Source organism: Callithrix jacchus, chromosome 11 (assembly GCF_049354715.1).
Source record: "Callithrix jacchus isolate 240 chromosome 11, calJac240_pri, whole genome shotgun sequence".
Taxonomy (NCBI): domain Eukaryota; kingdom Metazoa; phylum Chordata; class Mammalia; order Primates; family Cebidae; genus Callithrix; species Callithrix jacchus.
Window position 1 is genome coordinate 30,747,426 of NC_133512.1, and position 25,186 is coordinate 30,772,611.

At 39.8% G+C, this 25,186-nt stretch overlaps 1 long non-coding RNA gene and 1 pseudogene across 2 annotated transcripts; both read left to right on the forward strand.

Moving 5' to 3' along the window:
* Positions 1 to 4,831: 4,831 nt before the first annotated feature.
* On the forward strand, positions 4,832 to 23,542 carry LOC144578257 (uncharacterized). 2 transcript variants are annotated; one of them, XR_013523702.1, is made up of 4 exons: positions 4,832 to 5,347; positions 9,276 to 9,517; positions 12,968 to 13,073; positions 22,362 to 23,542. It is a non-coding gene; the product is annotated as an uncharacterized LOC144578257 (long non-coding RNA). The 2 variants fall into 2 exon arrangements; XR_013523703.1 differs by lacking the exon at positions 4,832 to 5,347 and adding an exon at positions 6,462 to 6,879.
* Positions 13,253 to 15,300, forward strand: LOC128928357 (heterogeneous nuclear ribonucleoprotein A1-like; annotated as a pseudogene).
* Positions 23,543 to 25,186: the final 1,644 nt, after the last annotated feature.

A 25,186-nucleotide genomic window follows, 5' to 3' on the forward strand; every position in this document is an offset into this window, starting at 1 on the left:
TTCTCTCTAATAATAAACTTCACCTGGCCCCTTGATCTTAGTGACATTCTAAAGATTCACTTGAAAACCCAGAGTCTGTTCAGCACAAATGTGAACTCACTGGATTCCGTTAGTCATCCTACAAAGGAGACAGGTAAAACAGCCATTGACATTATTCCCATTTCTACTGATGAAGAAATGGAGGCTATGACAATTCAAGGCACCTTGACACATACTTCTGGTAGCACAGATTTAAACTCAGGTCTCCTGTGACACCATGACACACCACACTGCTTCTCAAAGGCCTGTTACAGACGACATCCATTATAGTGTAACATTTGAAATAACTTTTAGGTGACACTTACCTGTAATGAAAATAGACATTCTGAAGAATCAATACTAAATCAGGATATTAAGTGGATGGTGTTATAATCTTGGTCCCACTGAAAGTATTCATGTGTAGATTTTATTATTATTCTTCTAAATTTAGGAACATGGATACCTTTATTATTATAACATTTTTAGGATGACTGTGTCTTGAGGCAGTTCTCTGAAATAGCACCTTATTAAGCAGGAATGGAGTCTTGACTTGTATTTTAATCATGTGCCCAGACATGGAGGGAAAATGGACTCCTTTCTGGGGAGGCACCGTAAGGCAGAAAGAGGACTCTCCTGGCTGCGAAGTGAGAACGAAGGACTCAAGCCACTTTGCCAAGGCCTTTCCTATTCCTACCTTAATTTAAACACACACACTCACAACCTTCTTTGATTTACACTGCTGTAGCCCAACTGTTTTGGAAAGCTGATGTTGTGGAATCCCTAAGTCATCTGTGACCTAGGTCACTAATGACAGGAGCAATTTAGTAAAAGTATTAATTGAAACTCTCCTGACAAGCCCTGCTCCTTCAGATAAAGTTACACATCAAACCACACAGGCCGCCAGGCTATTCTGAGCAGGCTGAGATTTTCAATATCTCATAAACAGGCCCTTCAATCACTACAATCTAATAAGGCTATAATCATCATTGACACTGTAATGATTAAAATGAATAAAACCCATTAAGAAAAGTCATGTTGAGTTATTAAAAGTTTCGCTCTGTGTGATATGTAATCTTTTATCCATTTTTTATGATGAAATCTGTAACCATCTATCCACAAAAGACCATTAATTTACTGCTCTGTGGATGTTACCATGCTCTTTAGTTTAACAGCTTATCATTGATTTCTTGAGGGAGATATTATATTTGGAGAAATACACATGGAACAAAAGCCCGAATGTTGCTGTAAATTTCCCACTGACAGAAGGATCTAAGTATTTGGGTCTGGTCTGCAGCTCTGGGCTAGGGAACAAGTTGTCTAGAGCAGAGCAAGCCCTCCGGCTACCAGGCGGCAGATACATGTTTTCAGGCATCACAAATGCTTCTAAGGAATGGTCATGTGCACCATGGTGGGAGGGGGGAAGACAATAAAATGTCCATTAACCACAGCCTAGTTAACTGGCTTATTGGCGTCTATTAGAAACAAATTGCAAACAAAACTGATCCTATTATAAACTTCTCCTCCTCCTCTCGGTCAAGGGCAGTCTCTGATTGGCTTAGAAGAGGCCCCAACAAATACAGTGTTGTCAGACAGCTCCTTTATTTGCAAGGAGAAGACTGGGTTTCGGCCAGCAGCAGTCTCCAGCCTGGACTAGCAGAGAACTAGAGTTGGGAGGAATATGTGGCCCCGTCAAACAGAAAGAGCACTGGAAAGGTGACTAAAGTACTCTGGTCTGCATTCTTTCAACAGGGACTTCTTTCCCCTAAGCAAACAGCAATAAAAAAAATGGAATGGAAGAATGTGGACACAGTGTTGAGCTAAGTGGTGGGGGAGCCCGATTCTTAATGTGTACTTTTTCTAATAATAAACTCTGCTCCAGTATCTTTACTGCTCATCTCCTATTTAATTTTTTTAACAGTAAAACCTAAAAAGATTCTGTGAAGCCAAGAAAAGAGTGTTGTCTTTGAAGGCATTCTTCATTTTTCCTGAAATAATTCATAAATCCATTTGCCAGCCTTCTTCAGCTGCCTCTCACTGAACAGACTTGTCAGGGTTCTCCAGCAGGTAAGGACAAGACCCACACCACAAGGTGAAAATGATGGGCTTATGTTTTATCAGATTTCCTTATTTTCCAGATTGGCTTCTATCACTGAGGTCCTGCTGAGTTTGGGGAACTTTTTTTTCCCACCTTATCTAAATAACATTAGGTTATAAACATTATTCAAAACATACCATCTCTTTTACTAAGGGAAGCTGGTCTTTACCAAAATAATCAAATATTCTTTATAATCCTCCCCTTTAAAAGAAAACAGCAAATTCCATTTATAAGGTTGAAGTATAGTTCAAAGCACAGCTAATAGACATCGATTTTTATCCATCTTTGGAGAGTTAATTTAAGCCTACACCATTCCATCATGGAAGACAAAATGGTTACTAAATGAAAGTAAAAGGCAAATTCGCCAAGAATAAAAAGGAAATCGTTCCTTGTATAACACATCATTAACCTGTGGAAATAACTGCTTCGGGGCATGATTGAGGCTAACAGCTTAGTAAAAATTTGTAAGTGATGTAATACTTCTACAGATAAGAATGGCATTAGCGATTGTGAACTCTAAGAACGCTCACCTTTCTGTGTACACATTCAGTACTGCAGTTGCAGTCAGGAGGATGCTTCACAGGCCGTTGCCATGCTTTTCACAAAGTTGGTGACACATAAACAGAGCGGTATACTGTGTACATACAATTAACATTTTCTGCTCTTCTCATACCTTCATCTCATTTTTAACTATATTGAAATCAACTGTGGTTCAAAGTGAAAATGGAATTGGGTGAATTATTTGTCCATTTCCATGAGGCAAGCTTTTATTTCCCCTCACTTTTTGGGAGGAGGGGATCAAAATGAAATGCAGTATAAATGGTCATTTGACTACATCTAAAGCCCTTTAAGAGGATCACAAAATTCCTTAAGCATTCTGATCAAAATGGACTGATATCTCGAAGAAAACTGTGTATTGTGTGTATCTGCATATAAAATAAAGTAAAATAAATAAGCTAGAGTAGGGGATAAGGAAATACAGAAGAAATCACTTCAGTACATCAAAGAAGGCTCCTTTTAGTCTATCTTCAGAGAAGGTGAAATTGACTGTTAAAATACCTATAAAAAATTTTAAAGACATTCATGAATTTTAATTTATCATCATGGTATTAAAAATATAGCTCTTTCTAACCACGGAGGCACTGAAGATTTTGTGACATGAAAGTTTTCCTGGTGTTAATTTGAGCCTTTAATTAATTACAACCTTTTAGAAGGGGGCTGTATAACCGCCACCAAAAAAAAAAAAAAAAAAAAGGTTACACAGAGTTGATGAAAAAATAAGACTCATTGCAGATTTTTAGTGAAGTTGCGCATTGGTGAGCTGTGGTTCTCAAGTGATGAGTCAGCACTTCTGTGATTCCAGGTGGAAAGAGCAATAAAATCTTGCTGAGTTTAGTTATTGAAATTATATGGTTTCATAAATAGTATAATGTTGTTCTCAGCAGGTAAATGTTATATTTTAATGACATCTATATTATAACACATACAAATTGTCAAGCTCAAGGTCAACAGAGCCTTCTTCAATATGAGCAGCTGGAGCCCAGCCCTAAGGCTGGAAATGAATAATTCAAGCTCTGAAATGCTGAGGGTGTGGGAAGAGAAACTGAGATCACTGTAACTTATTAATTAGGAAAAAAGATATTTTCCTAGTAGGTCATTTGGAGGTATAGGAAATGTGCAGCTGTGAGTGAGTGAGAATGTTGTATAGATGACTAAGCTTTCTAATGAGGTAACAGAACTCAGTGAAGATTTTGCTATAATAAAGAGGCAAGCCTGCCGTAGAAATGAAGCGCTTTGGATTTCAGCTTTAGCTATGTTAAAATACAAGTCAAGTGCTCCTTAATTAGAACCAATATACTCCTGTTCACCTGGTCACCTTTAAGCCCAGGTAACCACATTTGTGTATCTAAACTCCCTCCTGAACTTATTAACTTAAAAACAAAAAAAGCCTGAAGAGACTAACTTTGTTTGGGTTGTTACTAAATCAGCTTTGTTTCATTGAAAAGCCTGCTCATTAGCTGTAATCCTTCCAGCTGTTTTCCCTTAGAGCCTCTGCAGGTCTACTGCCAAGACTAGCGTGGAGATTTTCGCTTGGATAAATGGCACATTATTGCTCCTCTTTCAAAATGTCTCTATACCACAGGGTGACTCTAGTTAATAACAATGTACTATACACTTGAAAATTGGAAAGAGAATAAAGTGTTCTCACCACACACACACAAAAATAATAAGTATATGAGGCCATGGATATGTTAATTGGCTTGATTTAGCTATTCCACAATATATACTTATATTGAATGTCATGTTGCACACCATAAATACATATAACTTTTTGTTTGTTTTTAGTCTAGAACTTATAACTTTTAATTACCAATTCGAATTAATTAACTTAATTAAATCACCCTCATGTATGAACCACTTGGTAATTTACAAAGCACTTTCCTTTGCATCAAATTGTATCGAATCCTCACGGCAAATTCTGAGGTAGACAAATGTCTGTTTTACAGATGATAAAAATAAGATTTAGAAAAGCTGATTCATTAAGGTCAAACAGGTCACTGTTGAAGCCCAGCACACATTTAGGTCTTCTCTCTAGAATCCTGCTTCTCTTCTTACCACACCAAACCTTACGCTAGAAATGTTGAACACTGCGTGATACTCAGTAGCCATTTTGAAGTCATAATACAGTTTATCACCGCTAAACCTTTTATGGGTTGTGTTTCTTTTTTTTCTTTTTCTTTTTCTTTTTCTTTTTTTTTAGAGACGGAGTTTCGCTCTTGTTACCCAGTCTAGAGTGCAATGGCGCGATCTCGGCTCACCGCAACCTCCGCCTCCTGGGTTCAGGCAATTCTCCTGCCTCAGCCTCCTGAGTAGCTGGGATTACAGGCACGCGCCACCATGCCCAGCTAATTTTTTGTATTTTTAGTAGAGACGGGGTTTCATCATGTTGACCGGGATGGTCTCGATCTCTTCACCGCGTGATCCACCCGCCTCGGCCTCCCAAAGTGCTGGGATTACAGGCGTGAGCCACGGGTTGTGTTTCTTTAGACATTACAGAGGAAAGTGTTTTAAGAGCAGCTGCTTGTTTGCTCTGGTCATCCCAAGACAAACAGTGTGGGCGATGGGAGCTGCACAATAGTTATCCCCTCCGCCTTTCTTTCCTGAGAGAGCCCTGACTTTGAAGACCTTCCTTTCTCTGTGTACTTCAAAGCCTGAAGACACCAAGCCAACAAGGTAATGCTGTCATCTGTCGGTGACTGCTTTAGAAAGGAGCAGAGGCCGGGCGCGGTGGCTCAAGCCTGTAATCCCAGCACTTTGGGAGGCGAAGGCGGGTGGATCACGAGTGAAACTCCGTCTCAAAAAAAAGAAAAGAAAGGAGCATGTGACACAGTTCTGGCCAGTGAAACTCAAGGTGAAGTCTACCAAAGGCCTTCTCAGGAAAGTTTCCTTAGTTTTAAAGAGAAGCACATTAAGGAAAACACTCCCTCTTCTTTTTTTGAGATGGACTCTTGCTCTGTTGCCCTGGCCAGAGTGCAGTGGCACAATCTTGGCTCACTGCAACCTCAGCCTCCCAGGCTCAAGTGATTCTCCTGCCTCAGCCTCCCGAGTAGCTGGGATTACAGGTGAGTACCACCATGCCTGACTAATTTTTGTATTTTTAGTAGAGATGGGGTTTTACCATGTTGGCCAGGCTTGTCTCTCGAAATCCTGACCTTAAGTGATCCGCCTACCTCAGCCTCCCAAAGTGCTGGGATTACAGGTGTGAGCCACCATGCTCAGCTGACACTCCCTCTTCTTTTAATGGGTTGTGTCATCTCATGAACATGAGAAGAGCCAGCCTTGGGAAGAAGCTGATCCACTGAGAATGACAGAGATGGTGGGAAGCCAGGTCCTTGATGAACAGCTGATGGATTCATCAACCCTAGAGCCAGCATGCCCCAGGACTTCTTGTTAGAAGAAAAGAAAATTCCCTTATTGTTTAAAATAGTTGAATTGGTTATTTACAGTCAAGCATCTAACAGAAAATTTGTCTACTTACAGCCAAGCATCCAGCAGAAAATTTGTCCAGGTGAACAAGTTGGATAGTTTTCTCAATTTAAGGGCATTTAAAGTTACGCTACAATCAGCTGAAAATATCTTAAATTGTCTAACAACTATAGGATACTATTATATCTATTAGGTGTTCCAACTTTCCTAAAAATGTACTTAGTTTTACAAATAAAAAGCACCTGACTCTATATAAAATCATCTCATATGTAATAACAATACATGATTATAAATCTGGAGATCAGCATAATGAAATGATTAGAAACCCATTAGTTGAAAGCTTTGGATAATATATATAGTCTTAGAAAACCCTTATAATTCTAAATCTTATGATGGAGAAAATTCTTATACTGAGACATCAAGCTGTAACATCTGTTAACATCACAAAGATGTTGTTGTAACTCATGGAGTCCCCATAATGACACCTAAGATGAGCCAGGCTCAAAAACAGAATTAGGACTCACAGTCATGCTGAGAAAAATGTTCCACTATGTTTGCCTTATGAAATATAGTAATATAAAAGGATGTGATGTAAACCATATTTCAGGAAGAGAGTAACAAAGATGTAAAACAAAAATGGAGTGGTTACACGTCTGAGATGCGCATGTCCTTATATGTGTGGGAATGCTATCAATGAAGAACACCTTGAATCAGGAATGCGTGTGCTCTCCACTTTTTCATCAACAAGTCTCCGGAAATTTAACTAGTTTTAGATAAAGGTAATCTCCCCTGGCTCCTGTGTACACTAGATCAATGTTTCTCAGGGCCTGTTAGATGTTAAAAGATGTCCTTGCCTGCCCTCCTCTCGCCCTGTGCCCCTGCTACCCATAAGAAAGGGAGGGGCTTGGTGTGGGTTTCCCTAGAAATAGGGCCTGAGTCAAGGATTAAAGTGCAGACAGTTTACTTAGGAGGTGATTCTGGGAAACACCAATTAAAGAGTGGGGAAGTGAGGCCAGGAGGGGAAGGGAGCCAGTATGGGGAGTTCTATCAAGTGAGTTTCCACTCTTGGCAGCAAAAGAAATAGGATATTTATATTTGTCAAGCAGCTTGAGAAATAGGAGATTTTCTAGATACTGTGGAACCCTGAGGCAGTTAATGAGTGAAGAAACGTCTTTAGAGTAGAGAAAAAAAAAGATTGTGTAGCAAGATCCTCATTTCTCTAGGGCAGAGCTGGGAAATTGACTAAATTAAAACTCAGGAAAGATCTGCTTAATATAGATGCAGCTATTGATGATTCATAGTAGTTGTTTGAAACCAGTCACTGTCCTTCGTAATAATATTAAAAGATAACCTACCCTGATAACTCAGATCTAGTGAAAGTTAAATTAGGAAAACTTGGTAAGCATGAGACAAATAGAAGCATGGACAATTTCAACTAATTAGCCTATTGAGCATCCTGTGCAATTTTTAGAATTATTACACATACACTGTACATCAGATTGAAAAACTGAAAAAGATTCATTATGTTTGCACTTTATGTGCATGTGTGTGCATGTGCGTATGTGTGTATGAGAGAGAGTTTTGAAGTGGAAAGATAAAGAAGTGCAAGCATTTACTTAAAAACACACCACGAATTTATAGGAATTGAAAATAATGCATAATATTGAGCTAAAGCAATCAAACATGAAAGATATCCTAAAATTTCATTTATATTATTTAAAACAACAGGACAAAGTAACCCATGATGTTAAGAGTTAGGACAGTGAGGCTGGGCGTGATAATCCCAGCATTTTGGAAGGCCAGGGCAGGCAAATCACCTGAGGTCAGGAGTTCAAGACTAGCCCGACCAATATGGAGAAACCCCATCCCTACTAAAAATACAAAATTAGGCAGGTGTTGTGGTGCATGCCTGTAATCCCAGTTAGGACAGTGGTTAGCCTTGGGAAATGGTTGCTGATTGCAAGAAAAGCAGCACAAGGGGCTTTTAGGTGCTGTTGATAATCATCTTCTTAATGTGCTGCTTTCATGAATGCATTCAGTTTATAAAAATTCATCAGCTGGGCGTGGTGGCTCATGCCTGTAATCCCAGCACTTTGGGAGGCCAAGGTGGGCGGATCAAGAGGTCAGGAGTTCAAGACCAGCCTGACCAATGGTAGGCTGAAACCCACCAATGATGGGATGAAACCCCATCTCTACTAAAAATACAAAATTAGCTGGGTGTGTGGCACCTGCCTGTAGTCCCAGCTACTTGAAAGGCTGAGGCAGGAGAATTGCTTGAACCCAGGAGGCAGAGATTGCAGTGAGCCGAGATTGCGCCACTGCACTCCAGCCTGGATGACAGAGCAAGAGTCTGTCTCCAAAAAAAAAAATTCATCAAGTTGTACCTTCGTGATATGGGCATATTTCGGTCAGTTGGGTTAGAGGCAGACTGAGATGGAGTTAGAAGTGCAAAAGTTTCACTGGAGAGTAACACCTGTGAAAAAGAAGAAGTGGGAAGCAAGCTTGGGCAGGGGGAGCTGTCAGACCTTCAGGCAGAGTAGGCAAAGTCTCTGAGAGCTCATCGACAGCTCCACAATGAAGCCAGCTCGTAGGAGGAATTCTGTGGTAGGTGGAGATGACCTGGCCTTGGAACAAAGTCTTGCTCAATCATTGGCTGGGCCCACCTTGACAAGAAGTGTCCTCAGCTCAAAAGCTGAAGTGGACCCAAGGTAGTTAACTGTGAGAGGCTCTCAAGTACCCTTACTCCTTGTAGCTGGGCAATGAGTTCTTTCTTAAAAGGGATTTGGGCACCATACAGTGCAAGAGACTAAATTGTGGATATATATAAATATTGATAACATAATATGTAAATACATGATATTATGTCACATTTCACTAAAAAGTTTATTTTTAAGAAAAGAGAATGCACCATCCACTCCAGGTGTTCTCAACACCTGCTTATGTAGAACCCCAGGGTTATACACATTAAATCAAAGCATTCCACTAATGAAAAATGGAGAGATGATGATCTTTTCTTCCACTTTCACAGAACAAAGAGCAAAGAGAATGATAAGCTTTCCTTACAAGCTTTTATCTCATAAATTCTTCCTAAATCTTTGACACATACTACTGAATGTCTGTATAAGAATAAGATGACATCTGACCTAGCACAAAATTACATCTTTTGTCATATCAGCTTTTCATGAGATTTCACAAAGAGCACCACGACATCCAGGTGTCCCACCACAGGAACAAGACTGATAATCAACTACTTGGAAATAATGGAAACCAGAACTCTAAGGAACCCACAGAAGGTCAGTTCTCAAATCACCAGCCACTGGGGAGCAAATGAGCCAACCTCAAAATTCACAAGCAGTTACAGTGCTGTGTGTCTCCCATGTGTACTGGACACTGTGTCGTATGGGGCTCCTCATGTTGGTAAGTCCTCTGCTTATTCCCTTAAGTTCAGTTTAAATTTACCTGTATGCTTAGTCTGTTTCTGCCTACATGTGTTTCACTAGTCTGCCTATCTTAGTATCAGAGACACCCAGGCCTAGATCTTAATCATGCCCTCTGGAGTCCAACACATACACACACACACACACACACACACACACACACACTCCTTTCAAACTATACTCTCTGAACTTTCCCACTCATAACCTCTTATCTCTCACATCATGCTCTCTGCCTGACCCACCAACCTGGCCTGTTTCCCAGACCAAGGGCCTCTAGGCTTGCCCTGTCTTGTAGCCACTCTGGTGCTAAAATATGTTAGTTGTGAGAGCATTTTTTTACAAGTTCATAATAGAGCCAAGTGTGTGTAGCAGAATATGTGTGTGTGTGTGTATGTGTGTGTATTGATGTGTGTATATATATATATAAATCAATTCTCCTGAGAATAGGAGGAAATAGCAATCATTTGAGGGTCATATCATCAGAAATGCTTCTGTGTACAATGAAAGCAATTGTTTAAAAACCATTGCTGGCTGGGCACAGTGGCTCACGCCTGTAATCCTAGCATTTTGGGAGGTTGAGGTGGTTGGATCACCTGAGGTCAGCAGTTCAAGACCAGCCTGGCCAACATGGCAAAACCCTGTCTCTACTAAAAATACAAAAATAGCTGGGCATGGTGGTGGACACCTATAATCCCAGCTATTCAGGAGGCTGAGGCAGGAGAATCACTTGAACCCGGGAGGTGGAGGTTGCAGTGAACTGAGATCATGCCACTGCACTCCAGCCTGGGTGAGAAGAGTGAGACTGCCTCTCAAAAAAAAAAAAAATAATGAAGTATTGCTTTGGTTTTGAAAAGCATTGCAATGGTGTTAAAGCACTGCTATAAAGCAATGATTTCCAATATAATCAGAAATAGAGTTCATTCATTCATTCAACAAGTATCTATTAAACTTCCTGAGACTATGATCTAGCCATGATGGAGTAATAGGAACTGAAGTTACTCTCTGCCTGAAACATATAAAAAAAAAAAAAAAAAAGCAAAACAACCAACAAATGTATGAAAATGTATGAAATATATGAAAAAATATATGAAACAACATGGGATATAAGTCAGCAAAGAACAGTGATCCCTGAAAGATAGGAAACATACAAGATGAACCTTATAATTACCTTATTCTACCACCTGGAAAGAGTTTCCAGGATGTGGCATAGGGAGGGGAAACCCAGTAAACAAACAAAAATCTCTCTGGGCTGGGGAGAGCCTGGAAAATAGGGAGGCCCAGGTGGCTAAAGAAGGCAGGACAGAGTGCCAGTGAAGAGAAAACTGCACAGAGGACTTCACAGATTCGAGGAGGAGCTGCCCTCAAGTTTCCAGCAAAGTAACAATTAGTGAAAGTCAGTGAGGAAATCACCTGAGGCCAGGAAAAGAGGCACCTGAGAGGATTCGAGGAGACAGTCTCCAAAAATCATTTGGGGCCAGGAATCATTTCTGTTCCACCAGCCAGAGTGGAGAACCTCACTATTCCAAGGGCATTTGATAAAGTTCTCCAAAGAAGTTTTCCTCAGTAGTGGGGCAAAAGCTCTGGTCTTATCTAAAAAGATATTAAAAACAAGACCTCAAAGAATCAGACTGTTTCAAGTGACTTAACTCCCTCCCAGAACAAAGCTGAAAAACATGTATAGGAATAAAAAAATATCTAGCACCCAATAAGATAAAATACGTAATGCCTGGCATCCAAATAAAAATTACTAGACACACAAGCCAGAAAATATGACCCGTAATGAAGAGAAAGATCAACTAATTGAAACTGACCCAGAAATGACACAGTTGATAGAATTAGTAAACAAGGAGTTAAAAAGTTATTATAATTGAATTACATATGTTTAAGAAACTACAAAACTGAACATGAAAGACTAATGTATTTAAAAGATTTTTTTTAAGCTACAAACCAGGATGTCTGAATAAAGTCAGTACTTAATAGTACTGCACCAATTCTAATTTCTTAGGTTTGATAAATGCATCATGATAATGTAAAATGTTAACTTTTAAGTAAACTGGGTGCAGAGTGGGAACTGAAAACACTCTGTACTATCTTTGGGAACACTCATTAATGTCTTTGCAGCTCCTTGTATTTTTATAAATTTAAAATCATTTCAAAATAATTTTTTAAAGTAACAGAACAAAGAAAATGTGCCAAGAAAAGAATATCTAATCAAATTTCTAGAAATAAAAACTGCAATGTCTGAGATGACAAATATACTGAATGGGATTAACAGTAGTTGTTGAAGAAAGAATTCATGAACTTAAAGAAATAGCAATAGGAACTGTTTAAGATAAAATACCAAGATTTGAGCCAGGAGAGGTGGCTCATGCCAATAATCTCAGCACTTTGGGAGGAGGAGGTAGGCAGATCACCTGAGGTCAGGAGTTCAAGACCAGTCTGGCCAACATGGTGAAACCCTGTCTCTACTAAAAATACAAAAATTAGCCAGTCGTGGTGGCAGGTGCCTGTAGTCCCAGCTACTTAGGAGGCTGAGGCAGGAGAATTGCTTGAACCTGGGAGGAGGAGGCTGCAGTGAGCTGAAATTGTGCCAGTGCACTCCAGCCTGGGCGACAACAGTGTGACTCCATCTCAAAAATAAATAAATAAATAAATAAATAAAATACCCAAGGTTTAAAAACCTAAAAGAAAAGAGCATCAGTGAATTGTACATCATCTTCAAGAGCCTAACATACATGTAACTGGAGTTTCTGAAAAAAGACGGAGGTCTGAAAAAATATTTCAAGACATGATAGAATTTTTTTTTCAAATTTCATTATTCACAGATCCAAGAAGCTCAATGAACCCCAAGCACAAGAAACATGAACTACACCAAGGCATAGCACAATCAAATTGCATAGAGCCAGTGATAAAGTAAAAGACTAAATAAAGACAAACAGTGTTAAACTCATTCAGAAAATATGGGTAAATATACAGCACATTTATTAAGAACCTACTGTGGTCCAGTGCTCAAAATATTTTTCTTTTCCTTTCCTTTCTAGTCTTTTTCTCTTTTCTTTCTTTCCTTTAGAATATGAGGTCTAAGAGATGCTACATATGTTTTTGCCTTGGACCCTCGGTTCTTTGAACTCCAAGGATATATGCTAGTCAAATAACTTTTTCAAATGCCCTTAAATCAAATGCCCTCCTTGCGTGGAAGAAAGTTATAGTCTAGTAATTAGTAAAACTGCTCAGTATGTAAGCTTTTAGACTTACATTTTATTTTTCTTAAGGATACCTATTGCTAAGCACTCCTAAATATAGCATGTTTAAAGTTGCTTACAACTTTAAAATTTTCACAAGTGAAAAATAATTTTTTAATCATTATAAACCTGTTTTGAAGGGAAAGGAGTTCTGAAACTAATTGTAATTGGTAATTGTATTCAAACAGGGAAGGAGAAGGGACATCTGAAACTGAAGGAAAGGAAGATTTTCAAACTCGAGGCTTTTGATATTTTTAAAAGTACAAGTGTGAAGAGACAGAAAGTCATCACAGTGTGAGTAAAGTGTATGTGTGAGTGTGAGTGTGTGTGTGAGAAAGAGAGAGAGAGTGTGTGTGTGTGTGTGTGTGTGTGTGTGTGTGGTGGAACAGGTAGACTTTAGAGTTAAATTTTCCATCATTCACTTCTAAAAATGTATCCAAGGATTTGCTTATACCAAATATACTTCTGTGTTTATGAACAACACTGTGACGATATTAGAAATGTTCCATTTGGATGTTCAGCATGGGAGTGCGTGGCCTGTTGAGAGAGACTTTTCAGCATGCCACTTGGTATACATTTGAATTACATAATCACAAAAGCCTAGCCTCTGTCTTTCCCTCAGCCTCTCAGCCTCCCTTTCTTTTCATATATTCCTCTCCTTTACTGCTGATGCATGCATCACTTCAAAAAGAAGAAAACAAAAAGCTTGAACCAGGAGGATTTCTGTGCCCTTTGGCAGTTCCAGAACTCATTATCCCTCAATTGACCACTGGAGACTCTGCTGCTATATATTTAAATCACCTAAGCATTAGCTGGGGATGGATTTATCATGAAACTTTTATAATAGAGAGGGCCACAGGGAATAGAGTGCTTTTAAATGTCTCCTCTTCTGCAGGCAAGTGATAACTTCACTCTGGTGAGTCCCTGTTGCTTTACTATTACACTCAGATGTTTTCATTCCAAGAGGAAAATATTATGACTGAACATAAAGTTTTAGTATTTGAGATGGTTGGATTGCACACCAGGTAGTTGGATCTTTTTTTCTATATTTAATGTATTCTAAGATCAGTTATATTTACTGCTTCTGATTCCATCTGGTCCCCTTGCCAAATGAAAAAAGGCTCGTAGGAAACCTACATAGTTTGAGTTCTAAAAAACTATTTTGTGCAAACTCCCATCCAGGATATAAATCCCCTCTACTGCATTCTTAACAGCACCAACTTCTCAAATGAATGAGAATAGTATTTGAGATTTATGTGAAATGCAAATTCAGGACTTGGACAAAAGACTGAGAACCAAGGTTTCTGCTAAGTGACGGAAGAGCTGAGGAAGTGTGGCTAACGTCTTTTCCTACTGCCATCCTAAGTCAGAGTCTTCTAAAGAGCCTGAACAGCCACGGAAGCTCTTCATGGAGGGGCAGAGCTTTGGAACAATGGATGAGAGTGTAAGGAGCCATGCTGAGCAATGGGGAACATTCAGAGTCTGTGTGCTAATGAGAGACCCGAACACCAAGCACTCAGGGGCTGTCAGTTGTCTCATATGCTGCTGTGGAGGAGGTGGATGCAGCGTGAATGCAAAGCCGTGCAAGGTGGATGGAGAGTTGTGGAACCAAAGACAGCTGTCTCAAGAGAAGGTTCTCAAAGACCAGGTGCCCACCTAACTGTGAAAAAGATCTTTGTTGGTGGCATTAAAGAAGACACTGAAGAACATCACCTAAGAGATTACGTTGAACAGTATGAAAAAATCAAAATATTGAAATCACAGCTGACCAAGGCAGTGGAAAGAAAAGGGGCTTTACTTTTGTAACCTTTGAGATCATGACTCTGTGGATAAGACTGTCGTTCTGAAATGTCATCCTGTGAGTGGCCACAGTATGAAGGTAGGAAAGCCCTGTTGGAGAAACAGATGGCGGGTGCTTCATCTAGCTGAAGATGATGAAGTCATTCTGGAAACTTTGGTGGTGGTCGTGGAGATGGTTTCGGTGGGAATGACAACTTTGGTCATGGAGGAAATGTTAGTGGTTATGGTGGCTTTGGTAGCAACTGTGCTAGTGGTGGATATGGCGGCAGTGGGGATGGCTATAAGGGATCTGGTAATGATAGGAGCAATTTTGGAGGTGGTGGCAGCTACAGTGATTTTGGCAATTACAAGAATCGATCTCCAAAATTTGGACCCATGAAGGGAAGAAACTCTGGAGGCAGAAACTCTGGCCCCCATGGTGGTGGAGGACAGTACTTTGCCAAATCATGAAACCAAGGTGGGCATGGTGGTTTCAGTAGCAGCAGTCACTATGGCAATGGCAGAAGATTTTAATTACTGTCAGGATCAAAGCTTAGCAGGAGAGGAGAACCAAAGAAGTTGACAGAGAGGCTACCAGTTACAACGGATTTGTGGACTCAGCCAAGCACAGTGGGGGCAGTGCCCAGCTGCTACAAAGAAGTTATGTTTTAGACAATGCTCACAGGTGTGTGCAAAAAGCTCCAGAACTGTATTCATGACAGGTTATTTTAGTTTCTGTTCTGTTCTGTGGAAAGTATAAAGCACTCTAACAAAAGATATTAGTGCACAAATACTGTGGATTGCTAAATGTAATAGCCTGATCATAACACTGAATCAATGTGTTTTTTAAATAAATAAAACTCTAGCTAGACGTAGGAAAGAAGACTTGAAAGATACACACTAAAATATTAGCAATACTTCTTTCTGAGTAGTAGAAATCATTTTTAGTAATATTTATTGTGAAATTTTTTTTTCTCAATTACAAAAGTAATATAGTTATCATTATACAAAAATGAAGAGGAAAAGAAGCTAAAAGAAGAAAATTAAAATTATCCCATAATCCTAGCATCCAGAAAGAAAGACTATGAACACTTTGAAGTATATCTTTCTGAAATTTTTAAAAATTAAAAATATCTTTTTTTTTTGAGACAGAGTCTCACTCTGTCACCCAGGACAGAGTGCAGTGGTGCAATGTCGGCTCACTGCAACCTCCACCTCCCAGGTTGAAATGATTCTCCTGCCTTAGCCTCCTGAGTAGCCGGGATTACAGGTGCGTACCACCATGCCCGGCTAATTTTTGTATTTTTAGTATACAGAGAGGGTTTCACCATGTTAGTCAGGATGGTCTCTAACTCCTGACCTCATGATCCACCCATCTAGGCCTCCCAAAGTGCTGGGATTACAGGCATAAGCTACCACACCCAGCCACTTTTTTCTTATTATAAAAATAATATCTATTCAATGTTAAAAAATTAAAAATATAGATAAGTAAATAGAAAAGCATTTATTGAATGAGTTATATTTTCTTTCTTTTGGTTATTTTTAAACTATAAGTTTTCTTTTTTTCTTTGAGACAGAGTTTCACTCTTGTTGCCCAGGCTGGAGTACAATGGTGTGATCTTGGCTTACTGCAACATCTGCCTCCCAGATTCAAGCTATTCTCCTGCCTCCTGAGTAGCTGGGATTATAGGCATGTGCCACCATGCCCGGCCAATTTTGTATTTTTAGTAGAGATGGGGTTTCTCCATGTTGGTCAGGCTGGTCTCAAACTCCTGACCTCAGATGATCTGCCCGCCTCAGCCTCCCAAAGTGCTGGAATTATAGGCATGAGCCACCATGCCCAGCACTAAGTTTTCAACAATGAGTATGCATTGCTTTGGAGTGCAAAACAAAAATATGTATTGATCAGCCAGGCACGGTGGCTCACAGCCTGTAATCCCAGCACTTTGGGAGGCCAAGACAGGCAGATTGCTTGAGGTCAGGAATTTGAGACCGGCCTGGCCAAATGGTGAAACCCTGTTTCTACTAAAAATACAAAAATTAGCCAGGCATGGTGGTGCATGTCTCTAATGCCAGCTACTTGGGAGGCAGAGGCAAGAGAACCACTTGAACCCAGGAGGCAGAGGTTGCAGTGAGCCGAGATCATACCACTGCACTCTAACCTAGACAAGAGAACCAGACTCCGTCTCAAAAACAAACAAAACAATGTCTTTGTGAGAGCTGAGGTACGGGCAGTTGGAAGCCAGCTTTGTGAGCTAGATCTGCAGATACTGGCAAGGGTAGAAATGAGTTTGGGCCTCCCAAATCTTTGGAGGCTTTCAACAGTTGCGGGTGAAAATGAATTCTGAAGTTCTCTGAGTAAATTTCATGAAGTATATCTGGTAAATTACCAATAAAACTTAACTGAGTTCATCTCATATCTGGAGACCTTTAAAGCTGCTATCATAAAACTCTACTGATGAAAGACTTTCTTATTGATTGCAATCACTATTGGCTCAGCCCACCCAACAAAAAGCAAATATGCATTTCAACCCTTGAGAAAACATATTTCAGAACCCCACCAATTTTATGAGACAGGCCTAAGAGATAGAAGTATTTATTCGAAGTCCCATTGTGATTTTTCAGGAGGCCTGCTTCAATCAGGAAGAGCTCTGCAATCCAGAAAACTCCAGAGCAGCAGTGTTTCGTGCAACCTAGCCATAGTCATGTGGTCTGATTAAAAAGATGCTCCTAGGCCAGGGGTGGTGGCTCATGCCGGTAATCCCAGCACTTTGAGAGGCCGAGGTAGATGGATCACCTGAGGTCAGGAGGTCAAGAGCTGCCTGGCCAAAATGAAAAACCCTGTCTCTACTAAAATACAGAATTAGCCCGGTGTGGTTGCATGTGTCTGTAATCCCAGCTACTTGGGAGGCTAAGGCAGAGAATGGCTTGAACCTGGGACACAGAGGTTGCAGTGAGTTGAGATGATGCCAATGCACTCCAGCCTGGGCGACAGAGCAAGACTCTGTCTAAAAAAAAAAAAAGAAAGAGAAAGAAAGAAAGAAAGAGAGAGAGAGAGAGAGAGAAAGAAAGAAGCCCCCAAACCCAAGCATCCTAATTTGCTATTTTATACTATATTAACATTGCATATCTATTAACTTGGCACATCAACTATTGATCTGAAAATAAGTTCTTGCTCTCACATAACAAAGAAGAACTGCAGTTTATAATGAAAGAAATGTGCATAATCAATTGCTTAATAGTAATCATTATGTTTCCTTACTACAAAGGCACCTAATTAGCAAAGATTTTCATTTTCCACTGATGTCGTGGGGGGCCAGTCACTATTCTAAGCACATAGCTATCCCTTAGGTACATGAAAATTTGCATCATGCAAATTCCTTTTGAGACAATACCTTAGAATGAAGTAGAATATAGATTTGGCATGAGATTTTGCTGGAGAGAGAATAGAGAGGTCTTTTAAGTAGTGATGGTATTCTTCAGGAACCAACCAGGGAATTTTTTAGTCTCTCTAGATCTACTCCACAATTTTTCATTCTGCCTAGATAAAAACCTTCTTAGAATTCTCAGCATAATAAATAGGATATTTTTATATTTTTCCCTACTGCTCTGGAGGTTCTCACAGCACAGCAAAATTTTAAGATATACTAAATATAATCCCAGAAATTATAGTATAATTAGATTGATAAATACAATAAATGTTAATTAACTGAGAGCATTCAATACTGGTAAAGATGTGGCAACATATGTACTCTCATGCATTGCTGGTTGCATGGTAAATTGGTACCACCCATTTGGAAAACAATACAGTAACTTTATAAATGTTACATATTTTTGACCCAATGATCCTCCTTCTGGAACTCTTCTATTCTATCAGACCAAAACAGTAGGAAAAGGCTCTGTGTGAAGATAATCTTTAAAGTACCACTTCTGGAAGTAAAAACTGAAAATGACTTCAGTGTCAAATCATTAGGGCATTCCTTTACTTATAAGCAAAAATTCAGATGTTCACTTGGCAGATGTCAGAAGGACCCTCTTACTTCATCTGTTATGATTGTCTAAAATATTATGAAATAGGGTGAGATGCATGGTACCCAGGATTTTCCTACTCAAATGCACTTCTTTAAAAAGAAAAATCCAAAACCCTAAAAGAGAAAGATGGGAAACATAAATCTGGCTTTATCAGGAATTACATTAAATGTTAATAAATAGATATATATATCAAAGCATCATGTTGTATACCTTAAATTTTTATACAATAAAAAGGTTAGTGAACTAAACACTCCATTTAAAAGATATTATCAGAATTGATTTTTTTTTTTTTGAGATGGAGTTTCACTCGTGTAGTCCAGACTGGAGTGTAAGGGCATGATCTAGGCTCACTGCAACCTCCTTCTCCTGGTTCAAGCAATTCTCCTGCCTCAGCCTCTCCAGTAGCTGGGATTATAGGTGTGCACCACCACACTCAGCTAATTTTTGTATTTTTAGTAGAGTTAGGGTTTCACCATGTTGGTCAGGCTGGTCTCAAACTCCTGACCTCAGTTGATCCACCTGCCTTGGCCTCCCATAATGCTGGGATTATAGGCCTGAGCCACTGCTCCTGGCCTAGATTTGATTTTTAAACAAAAACAATTCAATGACAACTGTATGCTGTTTTCAGGAGACACACTTGAAACATAAGGGCTTAGAGATATTGAAAGTAAAATGCAAATTCGAATAATAAGAAAGCTGTTATGGCTTTATTATTAGACAAAATAGACTTCAAGACAAGAAATATTATCAAGATAAAGAGAAACATTTTATAATGATAATAGAGTAAGTTCATCAGAAAGACCTTACAATCCTAAATTTATATATGTCTACTCACATAAACTTCAAAATAAAATATATAAAGCAAAATTTATAGAACTAAAGGAGAAATGAAGAAAGCCACAATCGTGGGTGGAGAATAGTCTTTGAGTCATGATAGATCACTGGTAGTTTAGCTCATAATCATCTCTGGGTTGGCTAATAACGTTGCCCTGGAAGAATGGGACACATACACACAAATCTCCTTTAATTCTGGGAGACGGTGAAGGACAGGCCTCAGATTGATACAGCAGTGAGAAGGGTTGGTGGAAGGTGGGCCAACAGGATGGTTCTAGGGCCATATTAGACAGAAAGTCCAAAAGGAGAACTGATAACAAGAAAGGGGTGGTGGGAAGATTTGAATGGAATGAGAAAGAGTATGAATACCCATTTCAACACTTATTCAGTAATCCTGGACCAGTCACTAAACTTCTAATATTTGACATTTTAAAAAATGGAGAAAATGATTTCTGCCTTATGTGTTGATATGGAAGTTGAACACACAACATATGTGAAGAATGCTGGCAATCCAATATCTCCCCTCTTTCATACTGCTCCCTGATAGGGACCCACATACTCAAGGTTTCTGCAAAGAACCAGGAAATAAATTGGTTGGGGATCCCAGGATCTAAATCACTGTAGAAGAAGGAAAAAGAATTTACCTAGTCCCAACAAGGTATGGAGAATCTCAAAACAACCCAGTCTCTAGGAGGCCTGGCTACTCTTTCCTTGGGCAAAGTGAAAACAGTTCCATGACAATTCTTAGTCTCCTCAATAGAACCTGTTCTAGTGTTCTCCCTATGCATCTGCATGCATTTGCTGTCTCAAGGAATTAAAACTGTCTCAAGAAATTTACTAGAATTTTAACTATCCATACCCTTTAGCGGCCATCAGTTCGTTGACTGACCTCCAGACAAGACCTCATATAAAATTTCTCTCAGAGAAATTTCCTTCTTCAAAATTTGCAGAGAAAGCTAAATTCTCCCCTCCTTCCTTGGAGATACATTTCAGTGTCTCCTTTTTACAGGTAGAAAGTTCTTCCTTTCTTACCTAAGTATCTATGAAACAAGGCAGAGTCTATAAAGCTGAAACAGAGTTATGATGTGCAGTAGGGGCTGAGGGGAGGAAGAGCCTTTACAGGCTTTGGAAAACCAGGACAAACTAAAAAGTGGCCTTTATTCCTGGCCTTAAAGAATGGGCAGGGTTTTGGCCCATATGAGGAGGGGATTGCGAATGGAACAAAAGCTAGATGGGGAATGCAGAGCCTGTTGGAGAAGGACAGATGATGGACAGGGCCATGGGGAAAAGAAGGAAGGAGAGAAGAAAAGGTGACACCATATTGTGGAGGACCCCACACACTAGAAAGAAAACTGTTGGCTTTATTTGGTAGGTAATAGGGCACGATGTGGCAGGAGGGGGTTTACAGAAATATGTGGCGAGAGCTGAATTTCAGGGAGATTCATCTAGCACAGAGATTTGAAAGGTGAAAGAAAGAGGAAGAAAGGTGAAAGGTCAGTTAGGAAGTCCTCTCAACCATTCAGAAAAGAGTTTCTGAGAGGCTGAATGTCTGTGAAAGCACTGGAAATGAAGGTGTTCAGCCTGAAGGCCTTGAGCACAAGAGGCCTCCTAATTCATCTGTATGGACAGGGCCTGACTCTCAGCAAGTAGTTCTCGAATCAGAGTTGCTATTCAGCTATGAGATGTGACCACAAAGAGGTGAGGAAGAAAGAGGAACGAAAGGGGATAATGTACAAAATAAAGAACAAATGTACAGTTGTCCCTGGGTATCCACATGGTATTAGTTCCAAGACCCAACTCCCCCACCTACCAAAATCCATGAATGCTCAAGTCCCCGGTATAAAATGGCATAGTATTTGCCTTTAACCTATGCACATCTTCTCTTATACTTCAAATCATCTCTAATTACTTATAATACCTAACACAACGTAAATGCTGTATAAATAGTTACTGTACTATATTGGTTTTTTATCTGTATTATTTTTATGGGGTTTTTTTTCCAAAATTTTTTTTTCTGTGGTTGGTTGAATCCTTGGCTGCAGAACCTACAGATGGGGAGGACTGACTGTAATAGACAGTAATTAAATACAGAGAGCTCTATCTCAAGACTCATTTCAACAGTTTCTGGCTCAAGGCTCGTACAATCACTACTTGCTAAATAAATGCGCATCCAATTAATGGTGGGTCACATTCTCTCTGTGTCTGAGGGACATCACATTTACTTGATCCTGTTATTCCAAAGAGTGCCATACAGACCTAACTAAAGGAAACCTAGAGAAGTGTATTTTGAGCATGTTGTCACAATGAACCCATGTTGTTGAGGATCTATATGTATCAAGCGCTGTGTTAAACACTTGATGTGAATTATCTTATTTAATTTTTAACTACCCTAAAAGTAGATGCAATTATTCTCTTTTAACAGATAAAGAAATGGAGGTTTAGTTAAGTTACAAAGCTGGGATTTGAGCACAGGCAGTTTGATTCCAGAACATGGACTATCTTCCCCAGCACTCAGTGCCTCCTTCTATGCAAGCAAATGCACCATAACTGGAGCACTCCTCTGCCATTTATTTACAAACAAATGTGATGTCAGAGCAGCGACTCTGTCTTTTCTATGACTGGTCGTTCCAAGTCAGAGCTTGCCCTTCAGATGTTCTGCTCTAAGAAGGTGTAAAAGCACCCTTTACAGCTGAAGGAGGGTTTGGTGGGAGAGCGCCAGCCTGCCACACCAGGAATTCTGTATTGGTGTGTCAATCTGAGTTTTTGTTGCAAGCAACAGAAGTGAATTAACAAAGTTAACAAGGGGATAAGATAATTTAATGGAAGGCAATTAGAAACACTGAAGAATTAGAGCTAGAGTAGCTACAGGCTCTAAGGGCAATCTCTTCAGGAGGCCTCTGTCTGGGGAAATCAATAACCACTATCTTGGTTTTACAGACTCCACCCAAGAGAGAACACCTGATTGGCCAGGCTTGGATCATGTGACCATCACTTACCCAGAGGATGGAGGACAATCTCACCAAAAGGGCCCACTCATATGGGAGAGGGAATTCCCCCAAAGAGAATCTGGTTCTGTCACCAGAAGAGAGGGGAATGAATGCAGGGCAGAAAAAAACAGCAGGTGCCCATGACATCGTGGGAAGTTTCACACATTTGAGCTGCAGATGTGCCCAGGTGTATGCAAAAGCATCATCCTGATCCTTGCGCTACTACAAGAGAAGTTGAAAAAGCGACTCTCCCTGCTGCACCAGCAGCTCTAGATGTAGTTAAAAATCATCTCTTACAGTGTCATTAGGCAAGTAGCATGTGAAATCAACTAGGAACATTTCATTTTAAACTTTGCTGATTTTTCAAATTTGCTTTGCATTCTTGGTAATGATTTCTTGCTCTAGTTTTATGCCTTCTCAGATAAAGTACCATCATACATGATGTTGGCCCCATTAGACATGAAGTAAGCATTATTTATGATTTAATCAGAGTTATGAAGCATTAAAAATAGGAAAGAAAATTATTTCCATAGACCTTTCCAAAAACTTAGAAGCTGAGACTTAATTTGTCAGACTTTTGCTTTTCTCATGCCGGGAGGTAGTGAGGACTGTTGGGTCAATAGCTGAGGCGTCTCTTGCTTGCAGTATCAGGGAAGTGCTTGGATAGTTCCCAGATTCCATCTTAGAAAGACAGGGTCCTGGTCAAACTCAACCTTCTTTGACAAGTTGAATAGCAGTGAGGCCTCTTATAGCTGGGTTTTAACCTTATGGGGAGGTTAAATGGGTCAGCCATTATAAACTGGGATTCAAGGACAACTCAGGATACAGACCAGGTGGCAGATGACTAAGAAAGACTCAACTAGATTAGTGTAGTACAGTACTTTATCAGTATGTGAAATATGTATTAATGCTTATGTAAAACCAGGGTGTTTTCCTTCCTTCCTTTTTTTTTTTCTTTCTTTCTTTTTGTCTAACCCTCCTTTATACTGACAAACATGGTACAGAGATGCTTAGGGAAAAGTTGCATTGAAATAGAGGTGAGAACACAAGAAAAAAGGAAAATAGAAAACAGTAAAGCTAATTTTAGATTTCCAAACAATGAAGTCACTTTAAGAATCACATTAACAATGTGATAAAACTAAAGTAAATTTTAAAAAAATGTTAAGGTTCAAATAAAAATGATGAACTTTGTTTTTATCTCATATTTTTCAATTCAATAACTATCCTGGAATGATTATAACATTAATTTAGCACTTTCTTTTTTCTGAGATAGAGTCTTGTTCTGTTGCCCAGGCTGGAGTGCAGTGGCACAATCTTGGCTGACTGTAACCTCCGCCTCCTGGGTTCAAGTGATTCTCCTACCTCAGCCACCCAAGTAGCTGGGACTACAGGCATGTGCCACCATGCCCAGCTAATTTTTTGTATTTTTAGTAGAGACTGGTTTCACCATGTCAGCCAGGATGGTCTTGATCTCCTGACCTTGTGATCCGCCTGCCTCAGCCTCCCAAAGTGCTGGGATTACAGGTGGAGCCACCGCACCTGGCGCATTTAGCACTTTTTTTTTTTTTGAGAAGGAGTTGCACTCTGTCACCAGACTGGAGTATAATGGTGCGATATTGGCTTACCTCAACCTCCGCCTCCTGGGTTCAAGTAATTTTCATGGCTCAGCCTCCCAAGTAGCTATGATTACAGGCATGCGCCACCATGCCTGGCTAATTTTGTATTTTTAGTAGAGATGCAGTTTCTCCATGTTGGTCAGGCTGGTCTGGAACTCCCCACCTCAGATCTGCCCACCTCCACCTCCCGAAATGTTGGAATTACAGGCGTGAGCCACCACGTCCAGCCCATTTAGCACTTTTTAAAAGTCTTCTGCCCTTAGGTAGATTGCACTGGTAATGGTGAAGATTGATACCTTAGATGCTGCTACCATTGACCAATATGGTTCCTGTTGACTGAGAAGCCAGGGAAAGACAATAAGGAATAATGACTACATAGCAAGAGAGCGCTCCATGTCTTAAGTATTCCTTCCTTTCACCCTTGACATTTTCCTCGTGCTGACAACTGGAGGGCATTTCTCCAACTTTTGCAGATATTTCCCTTGACCTGCTCCTTCAATAGGTCTTCTTGCTTGGGCTAGGGTACTTGTTACAAAGAAATATTCCTTTGTCCTTGATCTGCAGCTAGAAATCAAAACTAATAGTGATTAATATCCATGAGCTAAGAAGTGGATGTTACTCCACTTTACAACAAGGAAATGTAGGCTCAGGAAAGTTAGATAACTTTAATGAAGTCACATAGCTACTAATAAAGCCAGAACTTGAACTTAAGTCAATCTGACTCAATAATCCATTATTAAATGTCATGCTTTACTTTTCTAGCTAAATTCCTCTAATTCTATTTCCTCTAGTAAAATTCTCTCTAATTAGAAAGTATAGGTAAGTCATTCTGAAGAAACCAGAACTCCAAGCCTTCTGAGTGTGGGCTCCAAGTTGTATATTATCTTTGCCATGAAGAAACCCCAAGCCAAAAAGTAAGATAAAAATTGCATCAGGCCCGTCGTGGTGGCACATGCCTGTAGGTATAGCTACTCAGGAGGCTGAAGCAGAAGGATTACTTGAGCCCAAGAGTTCTAAGTCCAGCCAGGGCAACATTTAAAAAGAAAAAGAACTGGTGAACTCTGCAGGGCTTGAGCCCTTGAGAGAATGCTATGAAACAACTCTAATGCACACGTGACACTCACGGAAAAAGAGATTCAAGGAACCTAGCCCACAGACC